General features: G+C 41.7%; 1 protein-coding gene and 1 pseudogene across 1 annotated transcript in view; one reads left to right on the forward strand and one right to left on the reverse strand.

Moving 5' to 3' along the window:
* The window catches only part of ADD3 (adducin 3), a 195,324-nt gene that overhangs the window by 2,507 nt on the left and 180,061 nt on the right, over nucleotides 1-12,756 (forward strand). Inside the window, exon 2 of the mRNA XM_008061832.2 lies at nucleotides 1,727-1,994. The gene's annotated coding sequence lies outside the window, so the exon portion shown is untranslated. The remainder of the gene's footprint in view (nucleotides 1-1,726; nucleotides 1,995-12,756) is intronic.
* LOC103264189 lies at nucleotides 9,685-11,499 on the reverse strand (annotated as a pseudogene).

Here is a 12,756-nt window from a genome sequence, read left to right on the forward strand (position 1 = left end):
TCGCACTACCACACCCAGCTAATTTTTGATTTATCGTAGAGATGAGGTCTCACCAAGTTGCCCAGGCGGGTCTCGAACCCGCAGGCTCAGGCAATCCACTCACTTCAGCCTCCCAAGGCACGGGATTACAGGCTGAGCCACCGAGCCCGGCTGAATGTATTTTCATAATAAGCACAATTAGAAGTCATTTGGTCTATTGCTGTTCTCATTAACCCTTTCTGTAGCCTAGAAATCTTTAAAATCCCCATTCGGCCTGATTGGGAAGCCCCATCTCCTCTGTGAAACCCTCCCTGGTTGCCCAGTTCACATTGTGCCCTCCTTTCTCAGAACTCCTGCAACACTGCTAATCAGCACCATATGGCTTAGCAGGGAACATTTTTCTTGCTTGATAGTGCTGTGCTCATCTCTCTTGATTGCTGTTAAGATCCTCGACTCGGGTTGCCAGATAAAATACAGGATGCCCAGTTAAATTTGAATCCCAGGTAAACAGCAAAAAACTTGTTAGCATAAGCATGTCTCAAGTATTGTATCCCATATTTGTATGTGCTAAATCTAGTGGCAGTAAGGCTGGACTCTCACGCTTCTACATCTGCAACAGCATTCAGCACAGAGGTGAGACTCCTGTGCCACACTGTAAATAATTACTGATAACAACAATAGTGACTAACATTTATCAAGCACAGGATCTAGCACCATTTATTTGCCAGACACTGTGCTAAATATTTTATATCTACTATGTCAAGAGGAGGTACAAAAACATATATATAAACATTCATTGACAATGCAAGATAGAATATTATTTTTTAAATTAAATTAAATATGTAGAGACAGGGGTCTCCAACTCCTGGCCTCAAGGGATCCTCCCACCTCATTCTCTCAAAGTGCTGGGATTACAGGGATGAGCCACCACCCCCAGCCAGGATATGATTTTTTTTAATATAGCATGTAGCTTCAAGATCGAGGGGAGGCACTCTGAGATACATAGCCCAGCACTGTCATTTACTGTCCCCATAACCTTGGGTATTTACCTAATCTCTTCTTATTCTCTTCATTTATAAAACAACGATGCTAGTAGCTCTTTTCTCCTAGAGCTGTGATAAAGATTAAATGAGGTAATGCACTAAGAGTGTGGCATGGTACTCAGCATATGGCAAATTCTCTAGAAATGTTAGATGTTGTGGTAGAAATGGTATCATTCTTGTGGAACTTAGAGAGGGGAGCTCTTTGACCTGAGTGGTCAGTAGAGCATTCAAGGACTGGTAAGTATGACAAATCAGGAGAGAATCACCAGACAGCAAGAAAGTAGAAAGACTTTTTCAGGACATGGTAAGTAAACTTACCTAGCTGCTTCAACTTGCTTGGGATTAACTCAAAATTTTCATTGCTATCAAAACGCTCTGATAATCTAAATAAACTTTAAGTTCTCACAGCTACAAAATTTCCTATCCTGACTAGAGCAATTTACAGGTCTAAGGACACAAGTTGAGTATTCAGTGGCATGATAATTTTTAAAAAATAAATAAGCACCAAGTATAGTTCTGACACTTGATATCTGTCACTGCACCTCGTTTCTAAGCTTATCACAAGAAGATAACATTCACCAGGGAACTGGGATATTTATTGACTATTGATCTGTCTATTGATTGACAATAGAGTTGTGCTCTTTGGGAAATAAACCTTGATGATCCCGTCCAAAAATTCTTTTTTACCCCATTCTCTCCCACAGGAGTACTTGAGTACAGAGGCATGGACCCAGCACTTGAGACCTTTTGGTGGATCTGAGTTTACGCTGAGGTTTTTGCTCAGAGCTGGGGCTGTGGGAATGAAACCAGAGAGGGTGCCAGATGGCAGAGTGTGGGAAGTCTCAGGCTGGAAAGGGATGGCCAAGATAAACAAGCGACTGGAGGTCTGAAAAATGAATGGATAAACATCCAAACCAAAGTCAACAGTGCTGGAGAATCCAACCCGGTCTCCGCAGCCCGGGAGGTTTTGACATATGAGTTCAGTCTCAAGTCCTTGAAAGAACTTTCGTGCATCTGATTCTTAAGCCTCTCTGCCTTCGGGAGGGTTTAGGGGACAGAGATCACACAGTTCCTGTAGCAATACAGGAATTGCTAGAGTTTCTTCAGCACGGCTTTCTGTAAGATTTCTGCTTAAAAATCAGTAGATGACTGGATACTGGTTGATATTAAAGTAGTAATGTTAATTTTCAGCATGATTAAAGAATCTTTATTTTTTAGAGATACATAGTGAACATTTGCAGATTAAATGATATAATCAAAATAATAGTACTAAAAAATCTGGGAATAGAGACTGGGAACTGCCATAAATTGATAATTTTGAGCTTGGAGAATATTCTGTTATTCTTACTACTTTTCTATATGATGCTTAAATCTTTCCATAATACAAAGGTTTAAATGAAAGTTGTCAAAGATGCATTTATTTTATATCATAAAAAGAACCAAACAAGGATCTAACAGAAGATCCGGGATTTCTTAATCATAAAAGGTAACAATTTCAGGTCTACATAGAACACAGTGAAATGAAAAGCAAGCAACATTAAGGCATTTGGAACTAAGGAATAAACATCTTTTTTTTTTTTTCATAGAAACGAGGTCTCACTATGTTGCCTAGGCTGGTCTCAAACTCCTAGGCTCAAGCAATCATTCCACCTCAACCTCCCATAGTTCTAGGATCATAGGTGTGAGCCACCACATCCTGGTAGGAGCTTTTCGCACATCTGAATAGTTTATGATGGTATATCTATGCTTTCCTGTAAATTCACAGATAATATGTGTGTAGTATAATTGGTATTCTCACTTCTCTATATGAAGACCTAATCTTGGGAAACACTAAATAAAGACAGAAGAATGTATGGAGTCAATCTAAAAGATGCTTCAGAATAGCAGTTATTACATGGTTGGCTGGTGGCCCATTTGCAGTTCAGTGGGGTCTTGACACAGACTGGGGCAAAAAGAGGAAACAACTACTTGAAAGTAAGAAGTCTAGCATGCTGACAAAAAAGTTCCTGCTGGAATTCTTCTCTGACTCGATTCATTTCCTCCCAGCCTTCTGGTATGATGGGTTTTCTTGTTTATTTGGTTTGTCTTTTCAATCCCTGATAAATTTGAATTATAGTCACTCTATGATGTGTGCTATGAAGAAAAACAAAAAAGCAAACTGTTTAGAATCCTTGTTTAAACTGGAATAGCTGATTCTGCTTTGAAAGTAATACATGATCGTTTCCTGACCAGCCAAAGATCCCAAATCCTATGTGGCTAAAGAGTTAGTATTTATGCAACTAAAATGCCTCCAGTTTCTTTGCTGTCGTTGGGGGCTGAATAGAAATGTCCTGCTGTTTCTCTAAAGTATGGTTGGCATAGTTATTGACCATATAATCTTACTAAGTTTGCAAATGTTGTTAGAAAACCTGCACATGTCATATCATATTGTTTTTAATGCAGTAAAGGGTCAGATGATACTGTACAGCTTGCTCAGTGCAGGAAGGCGAGTGCAGGCCTGGCGGCTTTCCTTGAGGAGTCCAAATCAATTATGCTCTAATCAGGATGTTTCCGGAACTGGTCAGAGTGAGGTTCAGAGTGAAAAGGAAAATTTGCTATTTCTCTCCAGATCCTGTTTGCATCAGTGGACTCCATCTGAGACACATCCTGTTTGACCTCTGGCGTGGCGGGGGAGGGGAAATGGTCTGTTTGACTTTTGACTATCACTGAACTGAGAGACTCTATTTTTTTCTTCTTTCAGGAAATGCTAGGATTAGTATTATAACTTAGTCATCCTCCTCAGTCCATGAGGATACACAGAATGGGCTATTCTTATTTCTCAGAGAGTGGTCCCTGGTGTCTCAGAACCCTCCAGGACACTTGTTCAAAGCATAGAATTTAACACAGTCTCTAGGAAGGTGCTATTTTAGCTAACTACACAGGTGATTCTGAAGAATAGCCAAGTTCAAGAACTTGCATCAGGATGCAAACTACTCAAACTCAGGCCCCTAATCTTGGGTCATTGACTTCAGCCAGACCAAATTATTTTATTTATTCTCTAATGCTAGAAAAATTGTTTTGAGTTTTAGGCACCTAGAAGGGACCACAAAAAGAAATGTCCCTGTTTGTGGGCACAGAAATACTTTAGGATACCATATCTATACATTTCTAGGGGCTGGTTAGTGAGAACCAGGTCTAACTTGGGGTCAGCCTGCAAGCTAAAATCAGACCCTGACAAGATCCGCACTGAGTCAAAAAGAGAAAATTAAGAGTAAAGTCAATTTATTCAAATTATTTTGTGATTACTTTATCTATATCCTGTGGTCTTAACATAGCTTTTTCTTTTACAGATTTGTTTCTAATTTATCTATTTTTTGACTAGTTAATACATAATACCCCTTGTATAACATTTAGAACGCACAAAAACCTCCTGCCTTGACTATATGGGAAGTCTCCCTGTTACCCTGAAGTTCTGGTTCCCAAATGCAGAATTGTTACTGATTTCTTCTTCTTTAGGAAATGCTCTGTGCATATACAAGCAGATATGTTTGTGGAGACGCTTTTTTTTTTTTTAGTTAGGATCTTACTTTTCCCCAGACTGGAATGCAGTGGCATGATCATAGATGATCACAGCTCACAGCAGCCTCAATCGCCTGGGCTCAGATAACCCTTCCACCTCAGCATCCTGAGTAGCTAGGACTATAGGCACATGCCACCATACCCAGCTAATTTTTTTTTAAATTTTCTGTGGAGATGAGATTTTGCTATGTTTCCCAGACTGGACACTACCCAGGCCGGTCTCAAACTCCTGGGTTCAAGCAAGCCACCCTCCTCGGGACAGGCATGAACCACCACACCCAACCAGAAACTCATTTTTATTTATTTATTTATTTATTTATTTATTTATTTTTGAGTTGGAGTCTCACTCAGTCGCCCAGACTAGAGTGCAGTGGCTGCTCCTGGCCACCGCAACCTTGACCTGCTGGGTTCCGGCGATCCTTCCGCCTCAGCCTTCCAAGTAGCCGGAACTACAGGCGTGTGCTACCACGCCTGGCTAATTTTTTGATTTATTGTAGAGATGAGGTCTCACCAAGTTACCCAGGCGGGTCTCGAACCTAGGGTTCAGGCAATTCACTCACCTCAGCCTCCCAAAGTGTGGGATTACAGGTTTAGCCACCGAGCCCGGCCTCATTTTTTTATTTTTTTTATTTTTTTGAGTAGGCGTCTTACTCTGTCGCCCAGACTGGAGTGCAGTGGCTGCTCCCGGCCACCGGACCTCGACCTGCTGGGCTTTGGCGATCCTTCTGCCTCAGCCTTCTCATTTTTAATATAACTGGTAGCATCCTGCTTAACAACACAGAGGGTGCCAAAAAAACGTATACACATCTTAGGAAAGGAAAAATCTGTATTAAAATTGTAATACTCAATATATACAATAACAAATGATGAATACAAGTCACATTTGACTTCTTCGATTACAAGAAGTGCTCGAAGTGGTTACCATCAGCGTCCAGATATTTCTGATTATGCAAACTAAAAATAATACATAGGTAACATCTCTTAAAGTGTGTATACATTTTCTTGGCAACCCGGTATATTCTGGAGATACTTTCCTATCAGTGCATTTGGAGAATTTCTTTTTAACTAAATGACAGTGATGATATACTACAGTCGGGCATTTTTTAAATGCCCTAGAGACAACACACACACAATCACGCATATACACACATATGTGGCAATCCCATAGTGGAGCCCCAAAATGGTTTTTTAATTTTTTCTCATCCATGAAATCTGAAAGCTGAAGCTACTGGCATAATACTAATGAAGAATAATAATTTAGTAACTATATTATTGTAATAAAAGTATTGCATAAGATACATAATAATGATTTATTAAATAATAATAATAAGCCGGGCTCGGTGGCTCAGCCTGTAATCCCGCGCCTTTGGGAGGCTGAGGTGAGTGGATTGCCTGAGCCCGCGGGTTCGAGACCCACCTGGGCAGCGAGATCTCATCTCTACAATAAATCAAAAAATCAGTCGGGCGTGGTAGCGCATGCCTGTAATTCCAGCTACTTGGAAGGCTGAGGCGGAAGGATCGCCAGAGCCCAGCAGGCGAGGTTGTGGTGGCCGGGAGCGGCCACTGCACTCCAGTCTGGGCGACAGAGTGAGACTCCAACTCAAAAAAAAAAAAAAAAATAATAATAATAATAATAAGAGAGTTTCAGACTCAAATGAGCCTGGGCTTAAATCTTAGTTCTGTTTATTTTCTAGCTCTAAGAATTTAGATAAGTTGCTGATTCCTCTGAGCCAGTTTCCTCCTCAGCAAAACTGAGGGTAAGGTGGGAAATAAAACCTGAACTGAGGGTAAGGTGGGAAATAAAACCTTACCCTCAGTTTTGAGAATCGAATAAATGATAAGTAGAAAGCACCTGGAACCTTGCGCTTGAAGGATTATTGGTGGTACATGGGGCATGGCTATAGAGAGTTGGCAACGGACAAACACTTCAGAGAGATGACATTAGATAAGAACTCAAAATGCTCATTGACTTTGGCAGTTGGAAGATCAATGAAGATTCAGCCGCAGAGCTCAGGGGAGTGTTCTGGACAGAGATCAGAGCCGGCAGGAGGGGTGGCATGGAGGTTGGTGGGGGGAGAAGGGGGTTGGGGCACTATGGCAAATACAGTCAAAGAAGATTCTTTTTGGTCCTTTATCTGCAGTTTCTGAACACCATGAAGGGATTATATGGTGCAGAGGAATATTGCTTCAAGCCCCACTTCATTCTCGTGGACTTCGCGCATCTTCTGCTGCTGTTCTTGTGCTTCTCTCACTAAAACTGCCCCCTTCATCTTCTCCAGTTACTCTTTTTTGCTAATTAATTCCCTCTCCTTCTCCTCCTCCTCTCCCCACTTCTCCTGATTCTGTCCCAAGACAGCTCAGAGAACCATAAGTCTGGCAGACAGAATCCTTCTCAGAGGGCAGAAACTGTTCATAAGTATACAATCTTATTTTGTTGTCAAGAGGGGGAAAAAAAGTAGGAACCCTGCTGGGGAGTAATTTTTGTACCTTTACAAATGAATGAATGATGAATTAAACCAAGTCAAACCCTCAACTGGGCTGCAGAGACCCAAGGAATTTGTCAATAGATGTATTTGAGCAAAACCTTAAGGAGCTGTGAGCAGAGTGTGTGCCCATGACAAACGTTGTGCTGCATTTAACATGAGTTAAGTGATTGCAGGCACCTTGCTGGACCAGCAGGAGTGATACTTGGGGACAGAGAGCACTCTAGGACCTCTCCAACTAAGGGAGCCAGTCCTCTTTCTGCATGCAGAGCTGGTTTTCTTGATCCTGAACCATGCACCATGTTGTAGCATTCTACCTTTTCCATTTCTGAGTGAGCAATCTATGACCAAAGCCCAAATGGAAAGTTCTGGGAGAATCCTAGGCATCAGGCCTAACATCCCAAGGTGAATATGTGATGGGCAAAAGACAGGAGCCAAGAGGAGGGCCAGTTGCTCAGGTCTGAGAGCATTCCAAGCTCCTTGGAAGGTGGGGGATCCACCCCTGCTCTCCCCCTCTCTGGAAACTAAGGCCCAATTTAACAGAGCAGAAATGGTGGAGGACTTGACCTTCTATTAAACTTTGTTACTTTCAAAATAAGGTCGTGGTCTATTTAAAGGTGCCGTGCAAATAATTGGGTTCATGTTTTTCACCAATTCAGATGAAAGGTGGATGCCAGTCTGCATTAGTGATAACACTTTTTTACAGAGAGAAACTAGGCAAGACAGTGTAGTTGTGGAATTGCTGAGAGCACAGGGTTTGGGAACAGACAGACCTTGTCACATCCTGACTCTATCAGTTATTGTCTGTATGTCTTTGGGCAAGTGACTCAGTAAAAATTACTCTGAGTCACAGTTTCCTTATGTGTAAAGTAGGAAGCATACCTACTTCATAATGTTCTTGTGAACACATGTATAGGGCACTTGGCATTGTGACAACAGAGTATCTTTCAACAAATAGCTTTTATTGTTGTCACCAGGATTTCCTGGAAATCACACTTTATAAATGTACAAAAAATTTTAAAATAAACTTTCAAAATTTGGGAATCATTTTACAGATACAGAAAAGTTGTAAAGCAGTCCTGAGAGTTCCCATACATGCTTATCCAGATTTTTTTTTTTAATGTTAGCATATTAACATTACCATGGTACATTTGCTAAAACTAAGAAGTCAATTTTGGTACATTACTATTAACTAAATACAGTTTCCTTTTCCAAGATGTAATGTAGGATATCATGTTACATTTAGAAGAATATTTTTTATTAGCACAACAACCAACATCATTAATAAACCAATTAGTGTCTCCATTGTCAAAATTTAATTGTACCTTTCTAAAACACTTGAAAGTTCTTGAAAATTATTTATTCTCTTAAGTACATTTTTGAAAACTTGTTGACTTATTAATTGGCATAGTAAATCTGTTTTGCATGGTTAGTGAAATAGTCAAATACAGGTTAGCATCGCCCTGAATTATCACAATATTCCATTTATTTGGATTTAAAATTAGTAAGACTTTACAAGAGTACCTGCATAATCAACATTTGTATACCTAACCATGAATTGCACCCCACATCTTTAAAATTAAAAAATATTTTAATAAATAAAAATAAAGAGAAAAAAGACCATTAAACAATTTAAACTTCAAATTCCTCATTTTATTTTTTTATTATTATTATTTTTTTCCAAACAAGCTTTATTTGGGAGGAGTTTCTCATTTGTTAAAGCTACAAGCAAGTTCTTTTTACAATTACAGTTCTAGAGATCTAATAGTTTAGTTTCAGAGATCCCACTGTTCAAAGATATATTTCAAAATTACTGACAAAACCAAAGCCACACCAGAAGGAAACAGTTCGTTGGACTGGTTTGGAATGTCCAGCTGTGGATTTCAGCTACTCTCCAAAACAGGCACACCAATTCCCTAGAAAAAGGTGGGATGGAACCAATGCGCACAAAGGGAAATGTCTTTAAATAAGTTACTTGGACAGGTTTACACACTCCTTAGAAAATACAGTAAAAACCGGGCTCAGTGGCTCAGCCTCTAATCCTGCGCCTTTGAGAGGCTGAGGTGAGTGGATTGCCTGAGCCCGCGGGTTCGAGACCTGCCTGGGCAGCGAGACCTCATCTCTACAATAAATCAAAAAATCAGCTGGGCATGGTAGTGTGCGCCTGTAATTCCGGCTACTCGGAAGGCTGAGGCAGAAGAATCACCGGAGCCCAGCAGGCCGAGGCTGTGGTGGCCGGGAGCGGCCACTGCACTCGAGTCTGGACGACAGAGTGAGACTCCAACTCAAAAAAAAAAAAAAAAAAAAGAAAAGAAAATACAGTAAAGTCACAAGTCCCAGCTGGAAGGGCACATGGTACAGCACCAATTTCACAGGGCACTTAAAGGATCCTGGGATCAGCAGGTGTTGGTTTGTGGCACACACAATAAGAGCATTTACTGAGGTGGGGTGAGAACACTGGAGGGCAGGGGTCTCCCACACTCTTACCCAGTCTTTTAACTTGCAAAAAGGAGAGCCTGTGTTCTGCAGCATCTTTGGGAACATTTGAGACAGTTCAAAAACAAAAACACAACCTTCAATACTATTCCCCAGAAAATCCATGTCTGAAAAGAGAGAGCTGGTCAGGGTTCCCAGGGGAGACTGCGCCTCCCATCCACTTCTGTCTCCACGTGGTACAAGACATCAGCAAGGGTGTGCTCAACCACAACACCCCAGCCCATGTCACTCAAAGGGCGGAAGTGAGATCCTTTGCAGGATACTTGAAGCACGGTCCAAAGTTAATGGAAACCATGCAGCTCTTGTACAGTGAGATGGCTGGGAAGTAAACCCCCTCAAAAATGTTTTTGTAGGCCTCTCCTTGATTGACATCATTTTTATAAAATATTATCTCACTATGGGGAGTTTGCTTTAGGCTCTTCTCTGCTTTATCCACAAAGTCTTTCTCCTCAAAATACTAGTAACTCTTGAACTTTATCAAAGACTTATCTTTGTAAGTATCAGGCAATGACTTGGCTGTCTCTGTGTCTTCAGAAAGATTAATATAAAATCCTAGGATGTCAACCTGTCCATAGCCAGGGGAGTAGTGTTTGCCAGTGGACTGGTGGAATTTGGTTCCCTTTTTGCTCTTCCAAGAATAGCTAAATTTGTCATAACCTAAGGGAGCTTTAAGGTTACCTAAGGGTTGGGACCAGCTCAGCCCGGCAGCAGTATCTGGCGGCATCTCATCCACAGTGATTTCAAAGTACCAGGCACCTTTTCATACCCCATGAGAGGCCTGCACCATGGAGTAGCCCTTCTCTCCAATCACAGCCTGTCGGTCATTGGAAATCTTTAACTGAGGAGCTCAGTCATGTAGGGCTAACAAAACCCGTTCATACAAGCAGGCTCTGTAGAGGTCTCCAGCAATAGGTTTTCCTGCCCAGCAGTCAAGTTCAAGCTTCTCAGGGTCAGGGGCGTGGGGATCAGGCTCAGCTAAAATATACCGATAGCCATCTTTGTTAAATGGGTGTTCCAAGGGGTAGCCATGAGGGGGAAGGCGTTGCGCAGAAAACAAAGGGTCACTCGGGCCTTTTTGGTAGTCCCTGTGGTCCCGCCATCCTGCTGCTTGCGCTTAGCTCCTCTTCCTTTCCCGCTGCCTCTTGCGGCAATTCCCCCATTTAGATTCCCACTGTCAGACACAGCACTGCTTTGTTTTGGTTGTCATAAGCAGGAACAACGTTACTAAGGTCCTGATCTAAAAGTCCAAATTTGGGGTAATCTTCTTCCGGGTCTTTACTCCCAGGATCAAGAATACATCTCTTTCTTTACTCATTGTTTTAACAATGTTGTTTGGCCAAGTCATTTTCCCAGGTCTCTGGTCGTCATGCATTCCCAGTATTTATCAATAAATGGTATAATATCCTTATCTTTGGAGAACATGGTTTTCGGATGTTCATCCTGTGTTCTGGACTGCCATGTTAGGTTAACCAAAGCACTAAGGCACATTTCTTTCAAGTTTGCTCGCTTCCGGAGGAAACAGGTGGTCCCACTATGATGGCATACATTGCAATGAAAACTGTAGTTGGTCACAAAAGGGAGACAGGATGAGGTATCTATGCCAAATGTATCTGCAGTGAACCACTTGGTACATATCCCACGCTGCAGTTCTTCCTCTCCCAGCTGCCGGCCATTCTCTTCATCCACAAGAGCCCACCTGAGTATCCATCACCTCTGAAGTATCCCCAGCACCTTCTAGTGTATCTTTTCCATTAGAGGATTCTGTCTCCAAACCACCGCTTACATCAACCAAGTTTGCATCCCCGCTTTCAGCCTCCCCAGCACTGGGCTCAGCCGCAGGAATTGCAGACCTCCCCTCCGCAGCGGCCGGGGCAGCTGTGACCGCTGCCACCGGCTTCGTCTCCCCCTCTTTCGCCGCTGTCGCATTTGCGGCGGCTCCTGGGCCGCTCCTGGGCCACTGCCGCCCAAATTCCTCATTTTAAATCGGAAATACTACTTATTGTAATTCATGGTTCGTTTGTTCATATTAAATGCGAGATGTTGATGTTGAATGTGAAACTACTTTGAGTAACTGTATCATCTTTGGGTACCCAAGTGCACAAGAGTGTCCCATCTGTGTTTCTGCCTTTTCACATTAAAATCTCCGAAGAAAAAAAATTAAAAAATAAAATTAATAAGATTTTACTTACTATGCAATCATGTCCTACAAAGAGATGCAATATCTGGCACCTAATAGGTGTCCTAAAAGTGTGTGCTGCTCAGCTGAATGTAAAGGAGAATTCAGAACTCCTGACAACTGATCTGTTTTCAAGCACAGTTAGGTGTAGTTTGCCGTGAACGGGTCTTGTTTTGAATGATCTCCTGGAGCTTAATTTTGCCTTTGCACATAGAACCTGTTTGTATAAGACTATAGAGAATCTGAGCAAATAAGGCTTACTGTTTGGCAAACCATGAATTTTTCTACCATCTTTCACTCAGCAAAGGTTGTCTCTTGGGGGAAACCGATTCTGATGTTGAAAAGAATCCGTTTTACTTTCATCTCTGAAGAAAAAAAAACTATGTGTGTGAATTAAATTTCTAGGAAGTTAGTTGTGGTAGTTGCTGTTTTTAATAAGCAGGATTAACAGGAGATGATGAGAGTCACCAGGGTGACTGTGGCATGACTGTGCTTGAAAACAGATGTGGCATGAGAGAGACAGAGATAAGGGTGTCCAGCCAGCTGTGAACTTATGTTGTGAGCAAGTGGGTTTGCAGCAGCCCTGCTGAGACCTCAGGGGTAAGTTACTAACAAGATAGGTGTGTTGAAGGTATGGCTTCCTTTGCTGGTATTGAATCCAGCATCGCACCCAAGACATTCATTTAGTAATTCTTTTATACAATTTAAAATACCTATCATGTGACAACTATAGACCATTTACTAGATTTCTGCTACTAAAAGCATAATCTGTAGAGCATTTATCTACCTAAGAACTTGTTAGAAATGCAGAATTTCAGGCCCCATCACAGTCCTCTGAATCAGAACCTGCATATTTACAAGATCTGTGGGTGATCCTCATGTACATTAACACTTGAGAAACACTTGGCCAGATGACAAGTATAAGAGCCAGGATCCCATCAGGAGACAGATGACACATCTATTGAAGAGACTATTAATAAAAGTTCAGTGAGAGTTACAGGAGGACACCAATCAGGAATGG

This window comes from Carlito syrichta, unplaced genomic scaffold (genome assembly GCF_000164805.1).
Source record: "Carlito syrichta isolate Samal-C Ts95f unplaced genomic scaffold, Tarsius_syrichta-2.0.1 Scaffold305628, whole genome shotgun sequence".
Lineage (NCBI taxonomy): Eukaryota > Metazoa > Chordata > Mammalia > Primates > Tarsiidae > Carlito > Carlito syrichta.